Here is a 6202-nt window from a genome sequence, read left to right on the forward strand (position 1 = left end):
GAGAATTTTGAATGACTCTCCTACTTTTTAGACTTTAGTACTGCAACTTCTACCATTATTCATGTTGTGTTGTAGTTATCTATCTCATGTCTGTTTAACACCCACGAGCTATTTGTAAGCGGTCCCGTATCCGAAGGATCCCACACCTCTGGTGGTTCCTCTCTTGTAATTAGCAAGACCACCACATTTAAGATTGTAGTTTGGGGGACTCTGTAATGTGCTTTAAATCATGCTGCACATCTCCCAGTTTTTCTCAGAGTGGTTTGGCAGATAGGAGTGTCTTGTGAAGCGCGGATGGCAGCTTATCTCATTGAGAGCATGGAACAAGCCCCTCGCAGTCCCTGGTGTTAAACAGCTCGACTTATCTGGGACGAGTGGCAGAGTGCCCTGGCTCAGCTCTCAGTGTATTGCACCCAGGGACATCGCTTAATGTGTTGCTGTCAAACACCTCCCAACATGTTCGAGGCAAATTTCTGAATCAGGAAGCTTTAGGTGAAAACAGCCCCTGTCCCCTGTCACAGGGGATGGAAAAGGGTATTGGCTACCACTATGGGCTCAAGCCTTAATGTCCTTTTGTCTCAAGTTTAGCATATTTTTAAATGCCTAGCAAGGGTACCTCGGCCCTACGTGACCATCCGTATAATGGTGTCAGTGCAGCAGGAGAACAGGGAAACTCCCCTGCAGCTGGAATGGCTGGTGACTGCCATGGTGCTGGGTGGATGCATGGGCTCTGTGTCCTACCTGGAAACTGCTGGGCAGGATTTACAGCCTGCAAAAAGATAAAGGCCTTAACTACCTTTACAGTCCAGGCTGTCCTAGAAGCTGCCTAAACTACAAGAACCTCCTCAAAATAACTCACTGTATTGCTTCACCCCTCTTTCCTCCTTTATATCCTCATATTAGCTCTCGTCCTAGTACCAGGGATTACAAAATGATTTTTAAAGAATGCTTTTTTCAGTCTGAGCGCAGCCGCAGCAGGGTCTACTTTATGCTACATCTGCCTTTCCATCTGTCAAGAAATGGCCGGAGCAACTTGAAGACCCAGCTCTTTGGGTCTGAATCACCCTCCTTTCTATATAAGCACCCTTGGAAAAACTAAATGAAACAGGAATTGCAAAGACACATGAGGCTGGCTGCCTCCTACCGAGCTGAGAGAAAGAGCAAAGGAAAGAAATTGCAGAATAGGAAGAGACAGATGCTAAAGCCAGCAGAGGACGGGGCCATGACGAATACTAAGGACTGAAGGACCTGCCTGCAGGGGATAGAGATCTGGCTACAATCAGTACAAATCCCCAGCCAGCCCCCCTGCCCCAAACAACTGCCCTAGAGAGCAGAACTCCTCTGTGGGGTATTTATCCCTGAGGGAGGAGTGTGGCTGAGCAACACTGGGCAGGAGCAGAGACAGTTGGCAAGATGAGATTGGTTAGGTTTCACTCAGCTAACAAACAAGAGTGTTGGGTCTTCCCTTCTTACCTGTGCTCGTGATCGGTGTGTGATTCATGTTTGTCAGATTTACTTTTCATCCTTGGCTGTGTCCCTTTTCTGAAACAGAAATGATTTCACGCATTTATATTAGATCATCTTGTGAATCTTCACTACATATATTTCTAGAACATTTTGAAATCTTTGATTAATACACACTATGTGAATGCACTGCTTTATTACATAAAGCAAGAAGAAATATATATATATATATGTTACAGTGAAGAAATTGCAAATATTAAGGGGTTGAGAGAGATTCAATTAGTGAAAACAAATATCTCAGAGGTATGGAAATCTGAAAGAAAGAATTCTAATCCTCTGCATCGCGACCCAGCTTTTACTTCCTGAGTAACAGGTCTCAGGTTGACAGGGATTCCTTTCATTTTATTTTTGAGTTATGGTTTGCACCTAGTCAATGTTTTTACTAGCCCAATGACAGCAAGATCTCACTCCTTAACAATAACCTTGGACTCAAAAATGCAATTAAAAAGCAATTGTTGAGATTACTGTAATGATTTGCCATCTAGTGGTCAATCGAAACTACACTGAGTTCTTAGCTCATAGAAAGTAAATATATACCTTCAGGATTTAATTCTGTGCCTTGGAAAATCTGGTGTGCTCTTTGACCAAGAGGGTCACTTTTATTTAACAAGTAACCTTGTAAACCCAGCTAACCTTCCTCTATGACCAATAGTTTCAAATCTGAGTATCTAAAATTAGGCATCTTGATTCAAACTGAGCATGCACTTTCCCTTTCCTGAGATGTTGCCTCTTTTCTTCTTGCACGTGGATCCTGCCATGTTGTTCTGTGTTCGATTGTGGCAATTTGCTCCTGTGCTGTTTTAGAGACACACTCAAGAGGCAAGTTCTCTTCCTCTAAAACTTAAGCGATGATGTTTTCAGCTGCTATCTACTGTAAGTACAAAAAGAGCAGGAAGACCTAACAAATGAGGGCATTCAGATTCACAGCTTTGGCTTGCTGGCTCAAAACACACAATTTTTGTTTCAAATAGTGGGCTTAATTTTGCAGCCTGTTTGACTCCAGTTTTCTCTGGAAATTCTGTCCTACAAGGTAAAATTTCCTTATGTTAGTAGCTGTCCTTTTTCATTACTTGACGCAATTTCAAAAACTTTTTTCAAATATCAGACAAGATAGGTCCAAATTTGCCACTCCTCCTAATTTAATAGTCTCTTTCATTTAAATGGTATTTAAATGAAAATAAACTTTTCCCCTTACTGGGAAAGAGTTTCAGGGCTAATCTCTGATTTTAAAACCATCGCAACTGGCAAAAGTGACACAACTGAGGATTTGATGAATAGTCTTGTGCACTGGGAAATGGTAGGTAGTGGGAGGTTCTCAGTGGAATGGGTTCAACAGTATAAAGATCTTGGATTAAAGGGCAGTGCAGACGACTAGATAAACCAGTGTCCTTGGCAGTGAGGGACCATAGATCCTTCCTGCTCACTGATACAAGGATCAAGAAAGGTTAATTGCAGCAGAGGTGGAGATGTGACTGGAATGTGTACTAATTCTGCCCCCCCCCCAAATGCTTGACATACTTTAGCTGCCTGTCAGTGTGCATCCAATTATACCATTGCTGGGATCCCAGGCATGCCTTTAATCACCTGTTTTTTTAAAAAAACCTGGAAGCACATTATCAGCATTATTCTGATATCTTGGTCTAGGATAAATATTGTTTTAACTTATAAAAGCTGTTTAAAAAGCATTCTTGATGCACAAAGGCACACGCATGCACAGATATTCAGGCATTTCCAGATGCACTCCCATATGCTCTCTCTCTTCTATAAGTAACAAAGTTACTTACTTATACCTAATGAGCTATGGGATATCAGATGCCTCATATCACGTGGAACAAAAGGAAAAATACATGTCTCTTTCAAATCATGAACATTCAGTCCAGACCCTTTGCTGTCATGGTTGTGGGTTCAAAGATTAAAAACATTATCAGACTACAGTTATTTAAGGCAACAGATGGGCCACATCTCCAAGGGACACTATACCTATTGTCGCTGCTTTTTACTTCCTTGGTCGTTCCCTGTAGTCGAGCAGTAACATCCATCACCTTGCAAAGTAATGAAAATTGGTTAATTATAGTATAAGGTAGGTACCTAAAAGATATGGCAAACTGTGGATTTAGGCCCTGGATCAGCAAGGAATTTGCTCTTAGGCAGGAAATGACACTGGCCAACTACAGTATGAAATAGATATAATATCGGAATTCTTTTTCCTGCATAGGTCCTTTTCTTTGCCTTTGTTTGGAGGTGGGTGTACATCCCTTTTCATCTCACAGTTACAGTTACTAAACTCAGAATAAATGCTCTGCAGTCATTTCTAGCACAATCTTTGAAATCAGTTGCATTTTGGTGATGTCAATAACATTGGGCTCAAGATCTGCAAAGTGAGAGCTGTAATATGCCATGCACGTGCTCATGTGAAAACAGACCAGCCTCTGAGAAAGAGGGATAATGCAAAGGCGGGCCTGTGGACAGTGGGGTGTATGATCCTCTGTGCTTCCCCCTCTTTGTTGTGAACTGCACCCAAAAGGTGCTGCAGTATCGTAACAGATTTGCCTCCGGGGTGCTCTCTCCAGAACCTTTTCCTGAGCTGTGCAGCTCAGCAGTGGAGGTGCTATGGGAATACATGCTTGGCTGAAGCATCATTTTTCAAACAAGGAACACCACAGTCCCAATTCAAATATATTGCCAACAGGCCTGATGGATACAATGTGCGTGTGATTTAAAGGAAAGCTAGAAACATTTTTCTTCCACGTTTGAGTACATAAAGGGCACAAACACTTTATTTCCCTAGCTCAAACCAAATCAAATGGCAGATGATAAGGTACTGGGGCTTGTTTCATTGAGTTTTGTTTAACCATTTGCTCCAATAGCGAGTGCAAATCTCCTGCACATGTAACACTGCCTTCAGAATTAGTACCTAGTACTCACTAAAAGCTTGCTGGTATTTGATTTACATGTAGTACTTTCTAAACAAAAAAATTAAGAACTTAATGATGTTTTAAATTTAAATGAAATTTAGCCATCACACTACAGAAAGGGATTCCTCTAAGCCATCAGCAGAAGAGCTGGATTCAGTTCCTGCCTTGGTCACAGAGAGTTTCCATCAGAGCAGGTAAATCCTACAGAACAGCTCACGCTTCGGTTTCCCATCTACAAAACCAAGGCAGTAACACGCTCCTTATTTTCTCTATTTAGACTAGTCCTCAGGATCTGTAAGCAACTATGCAAGAGGTGAATAGGACTCTTTTCACATCAGCAATGCTCTTTGTGCATGGGTCAACAGGGAATTTAGCCCTGCACCTTGAATAACTGTGCATAACCACTCTGTTTTTAATCAGACCTCACTTATCTATCTCAGAACACTGTTCCATGAATAAATAAGTGCAGTACACAGAGGACTTTTTTTAAAGTAACTAATTTTGATTAAACCATTATCAATATGATGAGAATCTCAATAGGCCATTAAATTGCATAGACAGTAGGAATTGAGATTCATGTATACCGCAATTAGACTGAAACCCAGATTACATTGACTAATTATTTTAAACAACTTTTGAATTAAATAATAATCATATTTGTGCATTCAGACTGCCTTTTTGGAAGCTCTATTAGTTTGTTCCTTTGGGATCTACTTCAGCCTCTGGTCTTCAAATTTCTACTGGATAGTTGATGTCATATCAGCACCCTTAGAGAAATAATCCAAAGACACATATATACCAAAGACTGCATGCAGTAAAGCCTGAACTAGTTAAGGCAGTTATTTCCTAGTTTTTGCAGATCTTGGCTGAGTCAGAGGGTTGCCATGACTTCCATGGCCTACGTCAGAAGAAGAATACACAAAGAGAGGGTTGAAATGTGACGGTTGTCACTTGGAAGGTAGATTGGAGCTTCTAACTCAGTTTTTAAAGGTCTTGAAAGAAAGACCACCACTTCAAATAGCCTCTCTGAGTGTTGCAACCACAGTAGAAGGTCTGAAGGTTACACAGTCACTCGCATGACTGCTCTTGCAAAGTGTTGCTTTCAAAGAGTGCTTTGAGGTGTTTTGCGCCCTCCTTGTGCAAGACAAGGCAAGAACATCACAACTCCAGCTCCTAGTTCTACTTTCCATCAATGCACTCCATTTCAAAATAGGGCTAAATAGACTATCCTGTACCTTGGAGACACACACGAATATTCCTGGACTTAATCAAAGTTTGACCTTCCAAAAACATTCTCTGGACCATCAAAAACTTGCAGCCTGTTGTGAATAGGATTAATCTAAAAGAACAATTTCATGATAAGATGATGAAATGCTCTTCTAATAAGTGACAGATGGTTTGACCAGGAGCCTGATTTGAAAATAACAAATTGAGAACCTGGGGCCAGTTTTCTGGACTCCAAAGGATTGCCTTGCTCTCTGGCAGCCCTTCAAGGCTCCAAGAAACTGCAAACATTCAGTTTTCAGCCTAAAAATATACACTCCTTCCAAGCACTGATGGAATGGATGCATAAGTATTTAACCCTTCAGTGATATCTACCAGAGGATCATGCAGGCAGCATCAGTACTGCCTCGTCTTGCATTTTTATCAGCTCCTGACCTATAAACTACTCTCCAAAATATGTGGGGTGCTTAGCAGTGGCCATGGCTCTTTCTACACTGGCATAGTGTGAAAAAATAATATTTGGGGTTACAAAATTTTGG

The sequence above is a fragment of the Apteryx mantelli genome, chromosome 29, assembly GCF_036417845.1.
Source record: "Apteryx mantelli isolate bAptMan1 chromosome 29, bAptMan1.hap1, whole genome shotgun sequence".
Lineage (NCBI taxonomy): Eukaryota > Metazoa > Chordata > Aves > Apterygiformes > Apterygidae > Apteryx > Apteryx mantelli.